This window comes from Lichenostomus cassidix, chromosome 4A (genome assembly GCF_008360975.1).
Source record: "Lichenostomus cassidix isolate B80296 chromosome 4A, HeHo_3.0, whole genome shotgun sequence".
Lineage (NCBI taxonomy): Eukaryota > Metazoa > Chordata > Aves > Passeriformes > Meliphagidae > Lichenostomus > Lichenostomus cassidix.
Window position 1 is genome coordinate 14,663,304 of NC_139485.1, and position 23,361 is coordinate 14,686,664.

Sequence of the window (23,361 nt, forward strand, 5' to 3'; positions counted from 1 at the left end):
ATCCCCATTTTTCAAGGGTTTATAACTCAAGCATAAAAATTCACTCTGGGCAGAGCCTTGTCATAAGAGCTGTCTGCTGAACATGATTTTTTGTTTTTAAATATTTCTAAGCAGCATTATTCTGCTCTTTTTTCTTAAAGTTATGGACATTTTAATATAGCTTAAAACTTCCAAGGGCATTAAGTTTACTACACTCTGGTTTTCTATGCTCCAACATCTCAGAAATGAAGACCCCAATATCCCTTCCCCCTGGTGCCATCCTCATGGCCAAACCATATTTTTAAAGCCTGTACATCACTGACAAACCCCAAATTCTTGTAACACAAGAATTACAAATTCTTGTAACACAAGAATTCTGATATCTTTATTTTTGTACATATGCAGAGCCTGGCCCAACTACATCTGATAAAGATATTTTATAAACAATATAATAAATCTAATAAACCCCTGCCATCTGAACCAACTGTTGCCCCTCATTTTAGGAGCCTGTTTATCTCACAGGTAAATATTTTCCCTTACTAACCTGTGTCATGAGTTTCCCCCAGTTCAGATTAGTCTGCAGAATCACAGGAATGTGCTGATATTCCCTGGTTTCTGATGGCCTCCCGTTTTGGCTGTAACCATGGTGCTGCTGGATTTATCATGGCTGCATGGCACAATGTGTATCTCATTATTCTTTCCTGGCAGCTTTGTGTGGCTTTTATTTAGCTGTAAAAAGAATTTACATTTCTTGAGCATCTGAATTAAAGATAGAATAGAACTATGACATCGAGAGCTGGAGATTTTATGCAAATTTATTTATAAATATAAATCATATGTAGAATGCAAAATTACACAAATGTCTTCTACAGGTCACCCATCTCTTAAAGAAATTATTTCTTTACTTTTTTAAGGATAATGCCTTGACATATTATCCATATATTTGCAGTGCGAATGGAAACTTGGTAGAAAATCCCAAGTGAAATTTGGGAACCCTGGACTGCTGATGGCATCAATTATGAGAAAAGGAGTTTTTTCAGTTCTACGTCAGTGACTTGACATCCCTCCACATCTCCAGCCTGTGTCACTCTCCATCAGCTGCTCCTGGCTGGGATGGAATTCTGGTTCTGCTGAAGTCACTGACAGATTCTGGCTGGATTTCCTGGGACAATGACACTCCAGTGTGCCAAGGGATGTCCAGAAAAGCAGTGACATCACGAGTTCACCTCCTGTACCCACATCACACCCCCAAAGTGCCTGGGCCAGAACTGTGTACCTCAAATATTCCAGAACAACATTCCTGGGAAAACCCAGCTACAAGGATCTAATTCCAATATTCCCAAGCAGCATGAATCCAAGTGTTTTCCCTGTCTTTTGGGATTTCACAATGGTATAGACTGTACTTTTGAAAGTGGATACAAATGATGAGGGTTCTCTGACTATTTGAGCTCCTCTGAGCAAATAATGTAACAGGAGTTCCTTGGATTTCACAACAATCACAGATTTTACATACAAATTTCTTTTACAAATTTTCATACTTTTTCTCTGCCCTAATCTCAGGTTTTCCCTCTTTTCCCCTTTTGGGGCCTGGTTGTTTTCTCATTGTCTCCTCTAACACATGATCTCTGCCCTGGGGAAGAAAAATCAGTGGTTGTTTTCTTGCTTTTCCAACAAAATAATCCATGAGGTCTCAGTTTTGATGAACAGTTTTAGCAGAACATCTCTTCTACTTGATGGAAGTGACATCCAAACCATCTCAGAAATCTCCATGCTGCCCATCCTTCTCCCACACGGAATTCTCCACTGAGCAGTCCTATTCCCATTGCACTTTATCCCCTCAAAAAGGGGAGAATTGTTTCCTAAGGAAAAAAAAAGGCATAAAAATATTAACTGACAACATCCTGCTCTTTCCTTAGATCTGCTTCCACATGGAGGTTAAATACAACTCTGGAATCAAAAGCAACATAGAAAATTACTTTTTGACACCCTGAACCTCTGAAATTCACACCACAGAATCACAGAATGATTAAGCTTGGAAAAATCCTCCAAGATCATCCATTCCAACGATCAACCGAACACCACCAGGTCCATAAATGAAATCACCCACATTTCTGAGCCTCTGCTCACTATTTTACCTATAAAACCATCCAGCTGCATTTTCCTATGTATTTTTTTTTTTTTAATTCTATTTTTTTTTTTAAATTCCACCTTCTGAAAAACTGAAAAAAAAAAGGGAAGAAATTCCAGGATTGCACTTGAAAAACTCATAAAATGATCCTCTGGAATTTACCATGTTAGAAACTTCTGTTATTGTTTGCAACCACGCCACAAAATTCCTTAAAAGACACACAATTTTTGATTCAGTGTAGTGAAAAACTTTTATCACAAATAAAGTGGATATTCTGGTGGATGAACACTGAGGATACATTTCTAATTTTAAACGTTTAGGGTGACAGAAGGACAATACCTTTTCTAGCTAATTATTGCTTCATCAGCACAGCCAGAATTTGCCACAGTGTTGTGGGCAGAATAAAGTCGTATTCCTCAAAATCCTGTTAATCTGGATATTTGGAAGACAGAAATATCTACTGCACAGAGCAGAGAGTGGTGGCTGTGGATGCTCAGCTTTGCCTCCTGGCTGGTCCTGGACCAAACACATCCAGCAGGGCATCAGAATATTGGAGGAGAGATGAAGAAACTAAAAATAAAAAGGAAAAAAAGGAAGGTGTAAGGATGAGGAAAGTTGTAACTAGGAAGAGCTGAGTTAGCTGGAGACTGGTTTAGCAAATGTAGAATAGTTTTACACCTCAGGAGGGAATTGTGCTGCTACAACCTCAGGAGCAGCTGATGTGCTCCAGTCCCACCTCACACAATTTAAGGACAAAGCTGAGCTGGGATAGTTTGTGAGATCACTATAAAAGCACAACCTTCCGTTCTCCCAAACCATATGGGTTTGACTACCCATATGGAGTGACAAAATAAAAATATAATCTAAAAATAGCTCTCAAAAATGCTCTGGCTGAAGGCTGCTTCTTGTGCCACAATTTGATTAGCCTTGTGTTTTGTTTTTCAGATTTCTGTTTATCTCTGATTTGGAGCATGAAAAGCTGCTTTTCTAGTAGTGAGCAGAGGAGAAAAAGGCATCTGGGAAGCAAATATAAGAGAGAGCTCCTCTGGCTTTACAGGAGCTGCAGGAACAAGGAGAATGATTTCAGAGCAGAGCAAAACAGAGTGATGCAGGGAGAGGATCTCTCCTTGCAATCTGCACTGAAGTTCACTCTCAGCCCAGCACAGAACATTAAATATTGCGTGCAGCTCTGGAGGAACCTAAAGGAGCCAAAAATTGTCAGAGCAGCAATTCCCCGCGCAGAGGGCTCAGTGCCAGCATGGCTCCCAGCCTGCCCAGCGTGGCCACCCTGACAGCTCCTTCTGGCCACGAGCACAGCCCGAGGAGCTGCAGCTGATAGATGGAATCAACACAAACATTCCCTCTTGGGCTCTGATGGAAGGTGCCTGCTCGAAAATCAGAGATTCATTTGGGGTTTTTTTAGGGGAAAGAAATACCAGCTTCTCCTTGAATGCTGTGTGGGTGTTGGGCTGCTCACTGCAAGAGAGATGTTGTGTGTCCAGAGATGGGAATGGAGCTGGGGAAGGGAATGGAGCACCAGGAGTGGCTGAGGGAGCTGGAAAGGAGCTCAGCCTGGAGCAAAGGAGGCTCAGGGGGACCTTGTGACTCTGAACAGCTCCTGACAGGAGGGGACAGCCAGGGGGTCAGGCTGTGCTCCAGGGAACAGGGACAGGAGGAGAGGGAATGGCCTCAAGTTGCACCAGGTGAGGTTTAGATTGGACATTAGGGGAAAATTCTTCATGGAAAAGGTGTAAAGCATTGGAATGGGCTGCCCAAGGCAGTGGTGGAGTCAACATCCCTGGAGGTGTCCAAAAAACATGTGGATGTGGCACTTGGGGACATTGTTCATGGGTGAACATTTGGGTGCTGCTGGGCTGACAGTTGGATTTGCTGATCTGAAAGGTTTTTTCCAACCTTAAAGATTCCATAACTCTTAATTTTATATTCCTTCCTTCTGCAGCTGGGGCAGGGAACAGACCATCATCCAAACACCTGGAGATCTGCTGGTGGCATCCAGGACCTGAAACCTCTGCTTTGGAGGAGGAGAAGGAGGGAACATCAGTGTTGGTGGGAGCCTCCTAACATCAAGAAAGATCTGAGTCACCAACTGAAGACAAGAAGGAAATGTCCCAGCTGGGCTCCACAGGAATTTCTTCCCCCCATGCTGGAGAACCCAAGGCAGGGTAAGAGCTCCAGTGAGATATTTCTCATTATTTGTGTCTTTTGCCAAAATACGTAAAGAACTAAATAGCAGATAACGAAAAGAATTCACACACAACTTTTCAGGATGATGGACAAAATAATGTCTTGCTTTTCCAGCATTTCAGTTTTCTCACATCCATGGATTGACCTGAGTTAATGCAGGTTTATGGGCTTCCTGCAGGCTCTGTCACTGCACACTCTGGGGCAGTTTCTGTCCTGTTTCTGTGTTAGTATTTGTTACTGTTGGTATAAAAGTGAAATAAAACTCAGAAGAAATGGTGTTTGCAAGAAAAAGATGCCACTCTCCTTGGCACAGGAGGAGCAGAGAGCAATTGCAGGGAGGGAGGAGCAAATCCCACCTCTGGTTCAGCCCGGGAGGAAAGAACAAGGAGTAAAAATCCAAACCCCTCACTGTCCAGGAATCTAGAGTGAGAAAAATCAGGCAGAATGAGGTCCAGCTGCCTGCTCGGGACACTGGTCAGTCTGGACACACATCTCCACACCACAGCCCAACTTCTGCTATGGTGCAGAATAAAGATCTTCTATTTGATAATTTTCTCTCTCTCTGCAGTTTCTCAAAGCTGGAGGAATGATTTTCCCAATCTGAGCAAGAACTCTGCGCTCCGCCTTAAAAGAGATTTTTATAATATCTAAGAAATATTAAAATCCAAAGAGGGAAGAGAAATCTAGAGTGGGAAGAGGCTGTTGAAGCATTGGCAGAGAAAGGATTAGAAACCAGCTTTTCTTGAAATAATTTATTAGGAGAAAAAAAACCCCAACACTTAGGAAACAATTATTGACAAAGTTCAAAATATTTGGCACCCTTTGCTTGGTTAAGATAAGGGAGCATGAGCAGCACCACAGCCACGAGGAGTTTAACCCAACTACTCCCGTCAGCAAAACTAATCCTACAAAGCACATTTCTGCCAGGAAGAACACTTTCCTCGCTTCCAATTCCTTTTTACATTGCTAATAAGTCTCTTAGCAGTGGATGAGAAGAGGCTCTTCAGCCAGGAGCAGGCGGATCGCCCTGAGCACAGCCAGTGCTCCCTGCTCCGGAAAAATCTGATTGCAGCCGAGGGGAATTTCGCCTGAGGAGCTTCCCTGCAGGTGTTTGTCCCGTGGCTGGGACTCATGTCATTCCAGAAACTGCTGATGATTATTATTATTGCACGCTGGCAGCTGGCAGGGATGGGATCTGGGGATGTTCTGACCCTTCTCCTCGCTGACATCCAGAAATCAGAGGGTTTTTAGGGCTACATGCCCGCAGAGAGGAGGAGAGATGACCTGCCTGAAAAGTGGATGAGGATCACAAACCTTAGAAATTTGTCCTAAGTCGGGCAAAATCTATCTGAAACATCCCAAAATTATCACCTGCTGAGCCAGGTAAACCCTTTAAGGCAATGTAAGATCAGAAAAATTTAATTTCACTAAAAAAATGGTGGACGAGAGATGAAGGTGATCAAGGACAGCCCTCTCCGGGTGGGTGCCACTTTCCAAGCTCCACAGATGGGGAATATTTCCCGAGGAGATGCTGAAAAGCCCCTGGCTGTGCCCTCTGGAAGTGAACAACGCAGGAGCTGCAACAAGGCAGGAAGATGAGCACTAGATATGGGAGACAGAGAATTAAAACTTGTTGACACCTCCCCATCTGAAAAAAAAATTAGTCTCTTTGTGGATAAATACAATTTTATCCACTCTGCTGAAGGCTGTGAGAAGCCTCAGGCTGCCTTTGGCACTTCACCTGCACCTGGAAAATAAATGCAGTGACTTAATTCATCAGAGAAACACTCACTTATGCAAAGAAAATATTTAGATGATGGAGAAGAGGATCGGCTTCCAGCTTTGGATATTGTGGGCAGCTCTGTGATCTGTGCATAGGCACCTCTCTGGAGAGCAGAGATTGGAGGTGTCCATGTCCATCCCAATCCTTGTAAGAAATCATCTGACAACTAAATCCAGCACACAGAAAAGAGGCTAAATTCATTAAATCAAGTTATTCCATTTTAATTCCTCACTTTCCTCAGGTTCTTGTTCCAAAGGCTTTGTGGCAATTCGTGTCAAAGAGCCAAGTAAATATTTTCTTGTGCTGTGTGGAAGATGATGTCAGGCGGTGATGGGAGCGAAATACTGACTTTGTAAAACTGTTTGTACCTCTGATAGGATTGACTCATTTTGTGAGAGTCTAGAAAATGCATTCCATGATTATATACACCCCTCGAGGCCCCGTGGAGGTGAGATTCTGCATCTCACGATGTTATTTAACCAGGAAAGAAAAAATGGGCTAAGTAAATAAAAAATCTGCAGGATGTGACTTCATCGTGCACTGTTGACACCTGCTTCTATGATTTAAAGGATGTTACTAAGAATATCAGAGTTGCTAATGTAAATGATGAAGAAATCAGAGGTCAATCATATAATAATAAATATTAGCATAGGTTTCCCAAGGCCAGAAGTGGATGCAACGGTAATTGGGATTATGATTTTGCTCTTGAATTATGTGATACTGAAAACACTTTGTTCTCTGCTGCTTTCCTGGAACTGCTCCATTAAAGCCAAGCAGACAAACTCTCCAATTTTTCTTAATCCAAGAAAAAAATGTTCTCCTTTCAAAAGGATGTTTTTACTTTCATGTGGGCACCAACATCACCTTGTACATGAAGTTGTTGTATTCCGGGGGGAACACAGATGGGATCCCTATTGCTCTGCTGCTGATCTGAGGATGCAATCCCCCAGCTCTGCCATCCCTGCTGGATATTCAGGATAAGGTGGAAAACGAGGGAAACTCCTCCAAACAGCACTGCAGGCACAAAGGGAGCATTGAATCCTTCCTCAACCACAAGCCACTTCCCTGTGGAACACCAGAATAAAATGCTCTCAAAGTGTATTAAAGCAACAGCCAATATATTAAACCTGATGAAAGAGTGGTCCCAACAATATGGTTTAAATTGACAAAAGACCTGAAGCTCATGGCACTATTTACAGCATCTCTGAATTACTCTGGACACACGGAAAACACCGGAAAAAAATGTGGCTGCAGCTTTAGGATGATTAATTTCAGAGTTATCCAGCAACACCTTGTGCAGCAAAAAATCAGCCCAGCAGCCAGGCTGGTGCTGGGAGGAAATTCCAGAGGGTGAGGAGCTGGCAGTGGCTTTAAAGCACTGAGTGTCATCTTTCCCCACCTACAGACCCCTCTCCCTGCACTGAGGGCTGCAAGATTTGTCCCAGAGCAGTCTGAAAGTCAGAAGCAGCTGCACGAAAATATTTTCAAGAATAGGAGTTGCTGGGTGCTGCCTGTCTTACCTGGGGATTCCTGCCAGCACTGCAGACGGCTTTGGAAATGTTGCTAAATCACATTTTTTATGAAAAAAAATTAAAAACCCACACAAAGTAATCCTGTAATGCTGACTGAATATCGTTGGGCTGTTTTCCTTTCATGCCTGTGACTCCTTGCTGACGGGCAGCTCACAGAAGTCTTGCTGGAGCTGCTGTCTAATGCTGGAACACTCCGTGTGAAGAAATCAGGATACGCCACGAGTGGTTCAACGCGGTTACACAAAAGTCTAAAATTAGGTCATAAATTATATAATCCTGCGAGGAAACAACGAATTTAATGACTATGCCAAACCAGAGATAAAAGCTGAGGAAGGAAATAGCATCTTGCTCATTAAATATTAAGGATCTGATCCTTCAAACATCTTCCAGTGATGAACTCTGTGGGAGTTTGGCATCTGTATTTGTGTGTGTTCTATAGAATGTGCTTATACATCATATACAAGTGCTGGGTGTGATTTATGGAGCACACACACATAGTAAGTATATTTATAATGCATAAATACATTCCATCAAGAGCAGAGAAGGTGATTAGTGAGAGTTTCCTAAGAGGTTTAATCAGATATTTTGATGGCTTATTTCCAGTGTTGCTCCAAAAGCATTTTTCATTACAGGGCACTGGGAGAGAGCAGGTAGAGGCATCTCCTTTCCCCACTTACAGCAGCAGCAGCTCTCACAGACATCACACCCTCGGTGGGATTGAAGAACCCTGTAAAGGAAGAAAGATTACCAAGATATAACAGCGGATTTGAAAATTCCCTGCAACCTTTGAATCCCTCCCCTAATGCTGCTGTGCCCCAGCCTTTCTTCCAACCTCACACAAGGCAAATCTGGTTTGATCTGTCGGAAACAACACAGGGCGAGGTCTTGTGAATATTCCCTTAAAAGTTGGAAGCGATTCCCTGGGGCTGATGGCTGTGCTGATGTCCTGAGTGTGTTAATGAGAGGGAATGGGGATCTCTGATGGAAGAAGGCAGATAGCACTGCCGTCCTTGCTGTCGTCAAAGCCTCTCTGATAACCATGTCCTTTTCTTCAAAGATTTGAGTCATTTGTGGATTGACTACATAATCCTTGTGCTGGAGCCTGGGAAAACTGCTGTTGATGCCCTTGGCAAATTCTTAGCCTAAAAAAGCATGAAAAAGAGGACCAAGTAATTTCAATTCCATAAAATACATTAAATGCAGCACACAGGTATGTAAATGGGAAACTCCATAACTGTAATTTGCCTATTTAGAGCCTGATCTAAGGGCTATAAAAGTTAATTTGAAATCTTTTCATTGATTTTAATGGCCTTTAGATCAGGCCCATATTATTCACTGCATATCATGTTTGTTTCAGTGCAATAGTGTATTTATGTGAAAGCTGAGTTATGTGGATTATAACACATGCAGATCCACTGCTTATTGTGCAAGGGCAGAGCTTGTGAAATTTATTGGCTTTGGCAACACACATAAAATACAAAAATCAAAACAAAGTCCCAAATAATGATTAGACTTTTTGAAAGTGAGATAAAAAAATAAAAATGAGAAGGCCTTCTTTTCATTATGTAGTAATACAACTTAAATGTATTTTAAGCATCATGAAATCCAAATGGAAATTCACACAATTCCTCATTTCTGACTGCAGCAGTTCAACAAAAAAAATTACATGTAAATGATTCAAAACCTCTCAAAGAAACAGCTTTTTTTTTTTTTTTTCTAATTTGGGGAGAGAGGGAAAAAAAAAAAAAAGGTTTCAACCCAAGCTCAGCAAGGGATAACAGCATTACAGGCGCTGCATGGAGAATTTAGCCACTCATAATTCCAAATCCTCCTCAAATGCTTTATTGCTATAAGGTGGCTCATAGCAGCCTCTACACAACAGGACTCCCATAGCATTAACCATGAGAGATAGGCTTCCAGAAAGAAACTATAGCAAAGTAATTGTAAATCTCTAATGATGCATAAAACCGAGCTGAATTGGTCCTGAATTCTCAGCATAAAAGAAATGAACCATCAGAAGAACCAATTCTGGTGGCAGTATAACACACCCCAGTGTGGAAACTGTTTATGGTGTTTGCTGCAGTGGAAATATTCCCACTAATATGCAAGGGATAGGAATTCATTAAAAAGGCCTGAATGCTGCATCTTCTTGGGATGCCACATGTGACACTAAAAACAAATTGTTAGCCAAAAAGAAAACCTCGTCTGTACCAAACCAGGTCATTGGCTCAGTCAGTACAGCCAGTTTGCTGTGCAGTAAATTCAGTGGGGTCTGCAGGGGTTTAAACCCTCCTTGCATGACTTCCAGGGTGGTTTCCTGCACCTCAGGGGTTTCTCAGCACCAGGCTGGGTTTTGTTGGAGCTGTGCTGCCAAGATGTCCCCTGGACTGGTTGGATAGACCAGACTGAAGCCTCACCTCCCTCCAAAAAATCCTGTGCCCAAAAGGACCCCTGGTCTGGGACCTCCAGTGGTGACCTTCAAGGGAGCATGGCTATAAAGGTGCATTATGTATTAAAATACAAACTCTCCCCTTTTCTCAGAAAGTTTGGCCAATTCCCCCCAGACAAGCACCCAATAAAATATTTCAAACCATAATGAATGATACCATTTAAGTAATTAACAACAAAACCCATGAACTTTACCAATACCTGGCTCACTCCAGAAACCTCAGTGCACAAACCTGGACTGTCACCCGTTAATCCATCACTGTCAGAGGCACCTTGCTCCAGGAGCAGATCACATGGATTATGTGGGAGACCAGGAATCACTTACTCATGCAAGAGCACAAATTTGCACATGTTTTCCCTGCACAGCCTCACCCAGGAGCTCCAGCATGGCCACAAACACCATTTTTTGGAGGTGAGGAACCGTCGTACTTTGGCGTCCAGGAGATCTCCGGCTCTTTTCTGGCACTGCCAAGAGGTGTGGCATCCTGGGAGGAAGCTTTTCTGGCACCAGGGCATCTGTCCACTGAGAAGAAGATTGACAGGGCTGGGATGGTTGGGCTTGTTTGTTTTCTCATTTCACAACTCAGAAGAGCCAGACATCTGAGAGCTCGGATGCTTCGCTGCACGGTGTCAAAACCGGCGCAGGCACAGATTTGAAATCTGCATACGTGGACAAAAAGAGGGCGTATTTGAAATTAATTGCAATTTCCAGGCACTACCCAGAGAACAATATTTGCCCATAATAAGCATGCACCAAGGAATGGCACATTTACTGCACGGTTTTTAGTGAAGCTGCAGTTTTCCAGATTTGCGTGTAGGACTGCAAGGCTTAGCCAGGAATTTTCATTTTATAAAGGCATTTTAAAGAATTCTCTTGTAAAAAAAATTAAAATATCACTGATTTAAAGTCAAACTAAAATGAAATGAAATGCAAGTGACCCACTGGGGCTTTCTGTGCTTGCAGTGGCATTTATCTGTATCACACACTACATGTCAGTTATAAAATATCCCATAACTCTATATAGGTGTTACAGCCTTACCTATAATCCCCACAGAAGTTATGGGAAGAAAAGGTAAAGAATTTTGCAAGGGATTAAAAAAATAATAATAAAAGAAACATTGGTCTCACTCTGTTTCAACTGTAGATAATAAAATAGGCGAAGAAATGAAGTTTTCCTAATAAATATCCTCTTTTTACATAAATATAACAATAAAGGAACGGGAAAACTGAGGAAAGAGGGGTGACCCACTGCTGATGTAAATGAAAAATAAATTAATTCACACTGCTACAAACTTCCTTCACCTTGGTGAGGTGCTGACACTGTGACCATCCTTTTTATTTACCTCTGATTTAGGGGTCTCACCCTCTGAGCAATTTATGGATGCTCATGTTGGAAAGAAAAGTCCAAACTACCTGACCCATTTCCCTGAGGATCCTGCAGCAGTAAGTGCTGTCCAGGATGCTCCAGCTGACACCTCTCTATTCCAAGGCACCTCCATTTTTCCCAATCAAATCAGAACAACTCTAATTAAAGGTAAACAAGGAGCTAAAGTGAGATGAATGGTTTATAGGTGCTTCATGCTTCCCTACATTGATTAATAGATAAAGAATTCATCCCTCCACCAAATTAGTTGACAAACCCTGCTGTAATTACTCCCTGTACATGATGATCTGTAGGCACAGGGAGCTCCAGTAGGGACTGAGCTCCAGCTCCCTCCAAAGATATTTTGTGCTGGTTGGCTGCACCCACCAGGTATTTACATCCCACAAATCTTGTCTTTGTATTCCGAGTTTCTCAATATTGTTTTCATTTGAAATTAAAGCTGAGGTGGTCACTGTTGCATGGAATGCCATTATTTGGGAATGGGGTTTGCAGAACGGGCACTTGCCCTGGACTCTGCGGTTTCTTGGCTCTGAGAGTTTGATTTTTCATTTTCTTTTCCCTGTTGTTGTCCTGCACATTACTCTGCTCTGTAAGTGAGCAGAAAATACAATTTTCTTTCAACTATGGATGAAATTTTGTGAAAGCAGCACATTTGCCACCTCAAAATCAACCCCAAAATTGATCCCAAAGACACCTGACAACTCCTAAAGCAGAACATTACAGGAACAAGGCACTTCAGGGGCTGCACCAAATATTGCCTGGCCACCATGGACCAGGCTGGAGCCACCCAGAGATGGGCTCCAACTTCTGGGGAACACTCTGATAGAGTTATTTCTGAGGAGTTTACTCTTAGAATAATTAGCAGTTATTAGGGTAGGAACCCAGGGAAGGGATGGATACAGGATTGAGACTCATTCATTGATTACTTTCCAGTTCAAGTTTTGCAAGGGTCATCCAGCCCTTGAGACAGAGATCCCTGTGCTGGAAAAACAGAAATCAATAAATCTGTTCGGAAAAACATAATTTCATTTCGCTTCTTAACCAGAAATTGAGATACACACATTTCTCCCTCCCTGCTTTCCCCTGACTTAAATATATCCTGTGTTATGTAAGTAATTGTTTTGAACCCACTCTAGGACACAGCCAGAGACATGACTCCAATAACACATTATCAGTAAAACAAAGCAAAACAGTTTCATGTCCCTGCTGGGTTTGTATATCCACTCTTAAATGAGCAGATTGTCTCATTATTCACCCTGATCTGGTCATTGTATGCTTAGTCACAGCTGTCACAACAGGTGCCCAAGCGGCCTCCCCCTCCGTGGCACTGCCTTTGCTCTCTGGAGTTTGTTGTCAAATTCCTCTGGTGGCTTTGCTGTTCCCTCTCTGGCTCTTTCCAGGCTCAGCTTCATCTTTCCTCCTGAAATCATGCAGGGCTGGATGACTCTGGGTGTAACAAACCTTCATCTTAGCCATCGGTTCTTTGCAGGTTGATGTTCCTCATCCCATCCCACAAAACCAGTTCATCCACCAACTTTGGCCATGGTTGTCTTGCTTGGATTTTCCCACCTCTCTCAATACCTCCAGTGATCACTTCTCCTCATGGAATTTGATATTTCTGGGCTAGGCAGGGCTAGAGGCTGATTCCTCTGCTAGACCAGATCATGCCAAGCGACAGCAGGAGTCTCCAGCGAGTTGAGAATTTCCATGGGCTCTTGTCCAATGTAATATTTAACAAGAAAATTCTTTGAAAACAGCTTTTACGCCCCTAGATATCATCTCTTCCCTTTTATTCCTTTTTAACGTCCTTCAGTGATGGTTTGGGGTTCCCAGGAATGAGTGCAGAGCTGCTCCCCTCCTGCTCCTCTGCTCTCACTGCAGATTTATACATCACATTTTCCCACTGAGTTTAGCACTCACTGGGGATCTTTTATTGCTGAAAATCCTGCAAGTTCTTCAATTATCAGCACTGTGCCACTGTGCACTAACAAACTTTATCTGATACAGCAGCATATCAAACATTTTTAGTTCTGTAACAAATGTTTTCTTAGCTGGAAGCAAATCTCCTCTGATATTAAAGTGCCTCCAAATAAAAAGACCATTTTATATTCTTTTTTTCTATTGTCTTCAAGGAATATATTGGAGGTTGAGGGCAAAATAGACAAAATTCAATCTCTTTTATGTTTTGTAGATGTCAGAATTTTGGGCCTAATTCCTGAAATGCTGTGACCCATCAGTCCCACTGAATTCCAAAGGCTGGTGAGGGAGGAATTAGATAGAAAACCAGGATTTTTTTTATGCTGGTGGTGGTTTTGGGGTTTTTTTCTGATTGCTTTATCTCATGGCTTTGCTTAACCTATTTTCTCCAAAAATCATTGACCAGGATAAAAGAAACCTCGATTGTTCCAGACATCCCTTCCCCAAAGGGAGTGGGACACAACCCCTCCCCTGGGGCAGAAAGCAGGAGTTTTGAACCCACTCTCAATTTCCACATTTCCATCCTTATAAAACCTTCATCTTCCATATTATTCAGCTGTTCCTATTCAAAGATCCCAAAAATGTGGCTGTGTCAACCACCCAGGCTGGAGTTCAAGGCCTTTATGGGTGAGGAGACATTTTAGAGCACAATAACAGCACAAAATCTTTATCAAAGATTGTAGGAGAGTTGGAATTACCAGTGGCTATCAGTCAATAATTGTTAGAGTAAGTGATGGATAAGGGATAACCCTTCCCATGCAATTCTGCTGGGGGAATGAGAAAAGCAGCTGGAAGGAATTCATAACAAGAACCTCGCGGAGCTCAGAGAAATGTGATGTATAAACAGATTATTCTTTCCTGTGGATATTGGTGATAAATGAACTGGATTTGGTATGTCTGGGAAATATCACCACCCTCGAAGCCACCTCAGCTCCCTGTGGCTGAAGGCAAAAACCTCTCCTGAAACTTATGAGACCTCGGGAAAAAAAAGAAAGCGCTGAATATCTGGGTCGTTAGAAATACAAAAGTTGAACATTCCTCTTGCACATTTTTCATTTAATTAGCATTTCCTGCGGGCTTTCGGTGTAATGAGTCATTGATTATTGCAAGGAGTGCTTTGTAGGGTAAATTAATTCGTTTAAGAGAAACAGTAAGAAGTGTTAAGTAGCTGGATAAATAAATAAAAGGCAAAGTGTTTTGGTCATTTGGTTGCAAGTCAGGCCCAGGGGACCCTAATTTCTGAAAATCAGCTACTCAGTGAGCACACCAATACTTGCCCTCCTCTTTCCTTATCTTTACCTGTACCTACAGCTTTTATAAAATATGAAAAATCCCTATAGATAAAACAAAAATAAAGAAAAATCTTTTCCTCTGCAGAAAATTAGATTATCTTTAACAATATTAACATATGAACAATAATTTAACATATTAAAAATATTGTATCTAATAACATGAGAAAATGTATGCAAAAAATGGCTTTTCCATTTAATTTAGAGCAAACTTCTATTTGCTGCAAGTTCATTTCCAGCAGTTAACATAATTTCTTAAAAGAAAATAAAACAGAAAGAGCACATTAATATTTATGGTCAAAAAGAGAAAAAGGGGGTGTTTTTAGATGTTGGTTGTACCTGTGACATTAACCTTAAAACATGGACCTGGGACAGGACTAAGGATATTTAAGGATAAATTATCTGCCTTTTCACAGGACTTCCAAAAAGATGACATTCTAAGGAAAAAGTCATTCAAACAAGAAACATGTTCAATGCAAACAAAGATGGAAAAGAGTCATTTTCCCCCTTGTGGTGTCTCTGATTCTTTAGCTGAAGATGTATCAGGTATTTATCAATATATTTGTGCAGGATGCCATTTTCCAAGCCAGTCAGCAAAAAGTGAATTTGCAACTGGCTTTTGAGAATTCCACACAGGGGAAAACTACATTAAATATATATATATATGTATAATTCCTCATGAATTTACCTGGAGCCCATTCCCACCATGAACAAGCCTGGGTCACAAAAGATTTGGCACCACGAAAATATGGGTTGTAGCCTGTGAAGATCCCAAACTCCCTGCAGTGTTAAACTCCATAAATCCAGAGGAAAAGTTGCCTCATATTTGGACTGAACACAGAACTACATCCACACATATCGTGGTTCCTTTGGCGGCTTTTATTGTTGAGAAGGGTTTCCAATGCTCTGGGAGGAAATTTCTTTCCATTGGTCTCATTTTGTCTTTACAAAACCTGCCTCTTGCTGCCTCCAGCCTTGGAAACTGGATTTTAGGTGTTGGCCATAGAGTAGCCTTGAACACCCAAGCACAGAAAGGTAACAATCACCTCAGTTCCCAAATATTTCTTCAATTCACACCACAAAGAAAGAGAGAATGAAAATACCTTTATACAGGAAATTATTCATAAAAATCACAATCTAAGCAGAGGAAATGCTAAATTCAAGAAATAAATTAGTCATTTATAATATGCACTCAGATCTAGCCTGAGATGTGCTATTAACTCATTTTAAGCTGCAAAACTCTGGGGACAAGAGCCACATTTTCCATGCTGGGACTTGCAGAGTCAGATTTAAACCCATTAGTGGTACTCACCAAGCACCAGTGCTCTGAGGTGGCCTCACTGAGCAAGGCAGAGAAAATTCCATTTATCCAAGGTTCTTCTTCCAGTAAGGAATAATTATCAGGCTACGTAAAAGCTGAAATAAAAACCTCAATTTAAAATTGGGTGTGTAAAAAGTAGCAAGGAGTCCTTCCCTCCCTGGGGCTCCCTGTTCTCCCAACAAACAGGCAGATTCTAAGGAGCCATTGTGTATTATTTTCTTCTGGTAAATGACTTAGTTCCCGTGCCTGCAATACTGCAGGGGACACTCCAGCTTGGGGACAGATCTCCAGCTGGACTAACTCAGCCCTGCTGGCAGTGCCCAGGCACAGAGCTTCTCCTGGGAACTCAGGGAGTTCAGGGAGTTTCATTCCTCAGCTTGAAAAAGATGGGAAAGAAAGGTGCCTTTCCAGCACCAGCAGAGAGGTGAGTAAGGATGCATTTACAGACATGGATTTTGGGGTGGTTTCAGTTTATGGTGGTTTCAATGACAGACATTTACCTGAGATCTCACAAAGCTGGGGGTGTCTCTGAGGAGGATGCAGAGGGGAGAGGCACTGGCACAGGTTACCCAGAGAAGCTGTGGCTGCCCCATCCCTGGAAGGGTTCAAACCCAGCTGGATGGAGTTTGGATCAGCCTGCTCTGGTGGAAGGTCCCTGTCCACAGCAGCAGGGTTGGAATGAGGTGATCTTTCAGGTCCTTTTTAACCCAAAACCTTTTGTGATTCTGTGATTTGCATTTTTCACCTCGGACTGATGATGCTGATGCTGAAATGGTTGTTGGCATTGGGCTTTTTTTCCCAGATCTGTTTGATTACTAAAAATAATCATAGAATCATACAATAGTTTGGGTTGGAGGGGACCTTAAGGATCACCTAATACCAGTATGCAGTGAGAATGTTCACAAAAAGAGTTGAGTTCTGCCCTATTATTATCTGCGTAAAATATTTTTTATTTTCTAGAAATTGCATATGTTGATCCTTGCAATGCCTTGCAAATAATGCATTTATCCATCATTTAAACCGTACATTATAATTTATAGGTTAGTTATTTTATTTTGGTGTCAATCAAAGTGGGGAGCTGTATGAAAGAGCTTAGATTAGGAGAAAGGGATTTTTCATGGTAAGCTTTAATAAAGTAATGATGACATTATAAGAGCTATCAAAGAAAAACCTGCCATCTAATAATAAGCTTGTTCCTGTTTATTTAAATGTTCCACTTTGTGCTTGTTTGTAAAAAGTTAATCATTACAGCAAAGTCCAACCTGTGGAAATAGGTGAGGCTGCTCTGGCTAAAACCTGCAGCTCTGAGCAGTGGTAAAAAGTGGGTTGGAGATTTCAGCCCTTTTTATTGCAGGATAAACATCCTTCTGGAGATGAATGGGAGGTTTTGCCCAAATAACTCCTGTATTAGGCAGGGTGAGGATGATCCCTGTTCTTGCTCAGCCCTGAGCAACCTGACCTGGAATGTTTCCACCACCTCTCTGGGCAGCCTGTTCCAATGTTTTGTAAAGGAATTTCCCCCTAAATCTCTCTTGCCCTTACTCCACCAGGCTGGAAGCTCCAATGACTCTCAGGGATGGTTCTGCTGGGCAGCCACCTGCTCCCTTGCATTCCACAGACTAAAATACATCCCAAATTTATTCATCAAAGTCATTCTTGAGGAACCAGCTCTCCCAGCATCCTGAACCCCACAACATGCCCACCTTCTCTGATCCCAGGGGAGCACCTTCATCCTGATTGTTCCTCTCCAAATCTTCCCAGCAGGGACAAAGCAGGAGCCACTGACTCCTGGAGGTCACTCAGACACTCTGTGCCTGCTGCCCATGCCATGGAGGTTAAACCTGACACCCCTGAGTACATGGCAGAGCTCTGCCAGCTGCTGATAAATGAGATTTCAGGCTGGGCTGTGTTAAACCACAGATATCTGGACTTGTTACACCCTCTCCTGCTGTGAGCCAGCCAGCCATGGCCATATGGAGCAGTGGGATCACCACTGGCACACCTGGCCTCAGGTCAGCTTTGGCAGCAGCCCTGCCCAGAGCCCCTCCATCCATCATACACTCAACTCGTGTCTCCAGCCATCTGGCAACCTCCCAGCTGGAGAACAGGCATGGATCATCCACCCCTTGGCACTGTGGTGGTGGGCAGAGGCTGCACAGGAATGTTCTCTGTGGGAATGGGATGTTCTCCATGGGAAAGGGATGTTCTCTGTGAGAATGGGATGTTCTCCATGGGAAAGGGATGCCTGGGATCCAGGGATGCCCTTTCCCTGCATGCAGGGCACCAGCCCAAATCATCCCAAGACCTAAGCAAACCCTGGTCTTTCCACCACCCTGCAGAGGAATGAGTCCACCTCACCTGACATCACCACTTCTGTGCCTGGAAAGCAAAATTTCCTCTTTTGAAGAAGAAAACCCCTCCCACCCCCACCTCTTCCATAATTTTTCCTGTCTAGAGAAAACTGTGGCTGCTGTTGGTGTCATTTTCCTGCAGAAAGGAGCAGGTTAACCTGTGTCATTTAGAAATACCATTTGCCTTCTTCCCTGCAGATGGAAACCCTTTGGTTTCTGCTATCACTAAACACACAACTAAATCAAGATATGATCTGCTAACGTATTCAAAATGATGTTTGGCCTGGATATTTTTTTTAGCTTCAAACATCAATTTCATTTTGTAATGAATACATGCTTCATCTCATAACATTTCATTTTTCATACATTTAGCAAAATTGCTTAACTGATCCTTTTTTTTTTCCCCAACAGCTTTATTCTTACACTAAAGACATGCAAATCAAAGACTTGCACTCTTATATAATGTGCAGAATTCCCTACTGTTGGTTCAATTGCTAAATTATAAAATATTCATAATAACTATATTTTTTTACAATATTAATTTGGCACCCTGATTCTTTTTTTTTTTTTTTTTAGGGAAAGCACATTAAGACACACATGCAGAATTTTACAGGTCTCTCTGTGCAGCGATTTTCATTTTTATTCACTCCCCTCTCCAGAGGGGAACCTCCCCAGCACCCACCACGTGCTCCACATCCCAGGAATGTTATCAGGAGTGCTGGTGAGGCACATCCAGCCTCACTTCCTAAGCCTAATGCCCTTTGCAATTCTTGTCTGAGCAGTTGTTAGCTGAAGACAAGACGACTTATTTCCATTCACTCCCCGCATAATCCACCTTATGAATTTCCACCTCACCTACCCGCACAGCCAAGGAGCCAGAAATACAAAATATTTCCCACTGTGTTTTAAACCCACATCCTCCTGGATACACGATAAGAGCTTAATAGCTTTGACACTGCACTGTTTTCATATTCATGCCTAAGTTATGGATACAGCAACAGATCAGCACTCCTTTGTGCTTGGCATTGGCTCTGCTTCGCTGCCTTAAACTGTCTGAGTCAAGGCCACGTTTTAATGCCATAGAGCTCTATTCAAATACCAGTATGACCACATTTTAAAAGCCACCCTGTACCACTTCATTGCCGCAGATGTCCTTTACATCTGGCAAGGGCCGTTTCTCTGCGTGTCAACAGTAATTCAGTTTAACAGCTGTCTCTTTTGACAAGCTTAGTGTCAGACTCTAAAATGACAGGGTGACAGTTTTCCTTTTCTTTAACAGAACATAGTGCAAATTAACCGTTTGAATGCAGGAGCACCGAACGCCTCCCGAATACAGTTTGGAGTCAAGGGAATAGGATTGGGAATTGTTGGTGCTAGCAGCCCAAACTGAAAACCTGTGGGGTCTGGCAAACCCCAGCACTGCCCCTGGAACTGAGGATTTCACCTGAAATCAAAGCATTCAGCACCCAGAAAACCTTACATTGAGTAGATGTCGGAGGGAGACACTGGGAATTTGCAAAGTGGCATGATGAGTGATGTTCCTGAATTGCATAAAGACACAGCACAATGTGTGGTGTCTTTACAATAAATTCCATGTATTTAGTTAAATTCCTTGTTAACACAGCAACTAAAGGTACCCCACATCTCATCTTTCCAACATCACTCCATACACACAGGTTTTCCACAAATTTCAGACCTCCAAAAAGCCCCACAGCATGATTTCTGTAGGACTACAACTGTGCCTGGAGTAATACAGTACATCTTCATGATTGAAACCTTTAACACCCAAACCAGCTTGTGGACAGTAACAAAGTGCCACCATGATTTATGAACCACCAATAAATGCTACCAAGATGCTGCTTTAATCTGGTGCAAGAGCGAGCTTTATGAGGCTGCTTGTATTAGGCTCACATAAAAGTGAATTTAAAAAATATAAACCTTACACTATGTGTATTTAAACCCTGTGCTGATGGCAGCTGTACACTGGGTCACCTCCTTGTGTCCCTGCTCTCCTGGGCTGAGCAGTGAGGATGGAAGATGCCTCCCCAATTCAGTTCTTGGCCAGCCTCAAAGTGACTGCAGTGACACTTGATTCTGTCTCACACAAATTATTTTAAAGAATTAAGAAAGGCTTTCTGTTGTTTGCTGCTGGGGAAGCAGGGACAACTAAAACACAAAAAAAAAAAAAAAAAAGAAGAATAAGCAACAAAACTCCAATGAGTTAAAAGGATGAACATCAAGCATAATATTGAAATTACTTTAGTAACTGCTTTTGTTTGCTTAATGTTTCCATAGGGAAGAATTCTTTTACCAAGGTGGCGGAACACTGGCACAGGTTGCTCAGAGAGGTGGAAGATAACCCATCCCCGGAAATATTCAATGTTGGACAGGGCTCTGAGCAAGATGATCTAGCTCAAGAGGTCCCTGCTCATGCCAGGAGGTTGAACTGGATGGCATTTAGGGGTCCCTTCCACCCCAAACCATCCTCTGATTCTACAATAAATATTTGTCTGTAATACCCATCATTATAACACGTGGCCACCTCATGATATTTAGAACAATTCACATTCAAATGCCAACAAATACCTCCAAAATCCATGCTCATTTTGATCAGCTGGAATGGAGATTTTCCATTTCTCAGTCTCACAACACAGTCCAGCTCATCCTCTTTCATTCAGCCCTTTTAAACACGACTCATGACCTGCAGAAGTCACTGATTGTCCACCACTCTGTATCCAGCTCTCTCCTACAGCAAAACTTGTGTCCCTGTGCTGCAGGGGTTGGGACAGAGATGGTGACAGTGCCACCTCCCTCCCCACTCCTTTCTCACCCACACACCCTGTGCACTCATTTCCATATCCCAGGAATTCATACTTTCATAGCCAGAGGTGAGTCTCTGCAAAGGGAACACGTTGCTGGGGTTTTATTAATATATCATGAAGCTCAGTTAGCTGCAAACACATATTTTTAGCACAACATCAGCCCCACGGGACGTGCAGGTCGCTGCCTTTGGAGAGGTGGGTTGTTATTAGTATTGCACTTAGAGCTCAGCTACACAAAACATAGAGAAACAGTTCAAATACTTCATCTCCCTAAAATCTCTCCCATGCCTGGAACACTAATAATTCTATAACTTAAGCTGAACAGAGTACTATTCAGCTATAAATTTTATGGCTACCCTCTCCACCTCTTATGAAGTGTGAAAAGAGGCTTCATATCTGTCAGTCTTTGCTCAGAAATGACTTTCGCTGATTACTTAAACTTTCGTTAAATAAGCTTTCCACAAGCTGTAAAAACAGAACACAGTAGGGAAAAAATTGGCTCTCTTTTAAAAGTGCTGTAAAGTCTCTTTTTGAATGAGTAATTAGAAATGTGTAAACTCTTTTATGGATATGTGAGAAGCACACACAAAAAAATCTGACATTCCATGCAAGTATTTCTGTGTGCTATCAAATTTCATTGTATTTCACAGAGACCCAAACTATACAGACCCAAAATACACATACATCAGTGGACATGGGTTATTTGCCAGGGAGGAATTTACATACAGTACAAGTAAAACATCCTAATTTAAATCTACCACAATGGATACTCACATTCTTAAAGAGAAATCAGAGCTGTTTGTCTTTCCTCTCATATTTATACAGATTGCAAAGCTGTTGACAGAGCACGATTTGAGCTGGGCCTTTCCAACTGCTTACTGTTATTTTTATTGCCATTGTCAGCTATCTTTTCCATATCAAGAATTAAGCTTAGATGAAGAGGTTCTGATATCCCAAGCCCATAGAGGAACACCCAGGTGGTCAGGCAAGGAGTGGCAGTGACAGATCCCAGGTCCCACTGCTGGTCCCCATTCCCTTGAAGTTCCCAAACCCTGTTAGCCAAACCAAGTTTCCATCTTTATTCTCCCCCCCACACAAGCTGCCCATCCCCAAACCACACTCTGCAGGTGCTCTGCAACCCCTTTATACCTTCATTTTTCAGATCCCTTTCCCTCCCTTAAAACTCCCTCTATTTACCCTGGAAACTTGCTTTTCCTCTGAGCCTCACACTCAGCTCTGCAGCAGGGGGTGAGCATCTCATCTCGAAAGAAGTGAGAGGAAGGCAGAGAAGAGGGGAGCAGGGTGGTACCCCTGGGTGATTTCCCACCTCCCTGGGAGAGGGGACAGGGCATCTCGGGGCCACGGAGCTGGAAAGCATCCCACCTCCAAACTGGTAGGATGTTTGCTCGGGGATGTCCCGCTGGGCACACGCACTGTGCACTATAAATAGTAATGTCTTCCATGCTCCTCTCGACGGAGAAATCCGCGGGAGGGGAAATAGTCTGAAATCTGTGTCATTTTCAAGGCAAACAGAGCCAGCCTCATTCCCTCCTCAGCAGGGAAGGCAGAGGAAGGGGGTACTCACCCCCAGCCCTGTGGAGTCGGGAGAAAGCAGGGCCCAGCTGGTGGCTCTGGGGGTGAAGAGCTGCCCCAACATCCACTGCCAACCCTTCCATCCCAGTGTGTCCCACAGGGATTTTCCTTCCCCTCCCTGAGCAAACTCAGCCTCTCTCCCAGGAGCACGACAGTCACTGGGAAAGGTTTAGGGTCTGACACGAGCAGGTGGCATTAACTGCTCCCCAAAGCTTGCCTGCTAGAGGGCACTGCCAGATGCTGCTCCCCTTCTGAATCCCACAGATTTCCAGCATGGAAATGGTGCTGAGCACTCCTGAGGAGAGCAAAGAGCACCCCAGCATTCTCTCCCTTAGAAGACATTAGTAAAATATCTCTACCGGTAAAGACATTACTGTTGTTATTATTATTTTAATCCCCCAGAGAGCGATCTGTACCCCACCTGCAAAGCCCAATAATCCTGTTGGTAGCAGAGCAATGCCCCTGCTCCTGCTTCCCACCACTGCTCCAAGCCATTTCTCTGGCACAGCATCCCCTGGCCCAATTCTGTGCCAAGTCTGTTATAAAAC

The 23,361-nt window shown here is 42.8% G+C and overlaps 1 long non-coding RNA gene across 15 annotated transcripts in view; it reads right to left on the bottom strand.

Moving 5' to 3' along the window:
• Nucleotides 1–441: 441 nt before the first annotated feature.
• The window catches only part of LOC146437568 (uncharacterized), an 85,016-nt gene continuing 62,096 nt past the window's right edge, over nucleotides 442–23,361 (bottom strand). For 5 of the 15 annotated variants that reach the window (XR_014852286.1, XR_014852280.1, XR_014852284.1 and 2 more), the window contains exons 5-8: nucleotides 16,039–16,142; nucleotides 8,305–10,735; nucleotides 2,447–2,677; nucleotides 442–1,838 (exon numbers count right to left, since the gene is read on the bottom strand). This is a non-coding gene — a long non-coding RNA (uncharacterized LOC146437568). The other 10 variants (XR_014852288.1, XR_014852287.1, XR_014852283.1 and 7 more) reach the window with 10 other exon arrangements.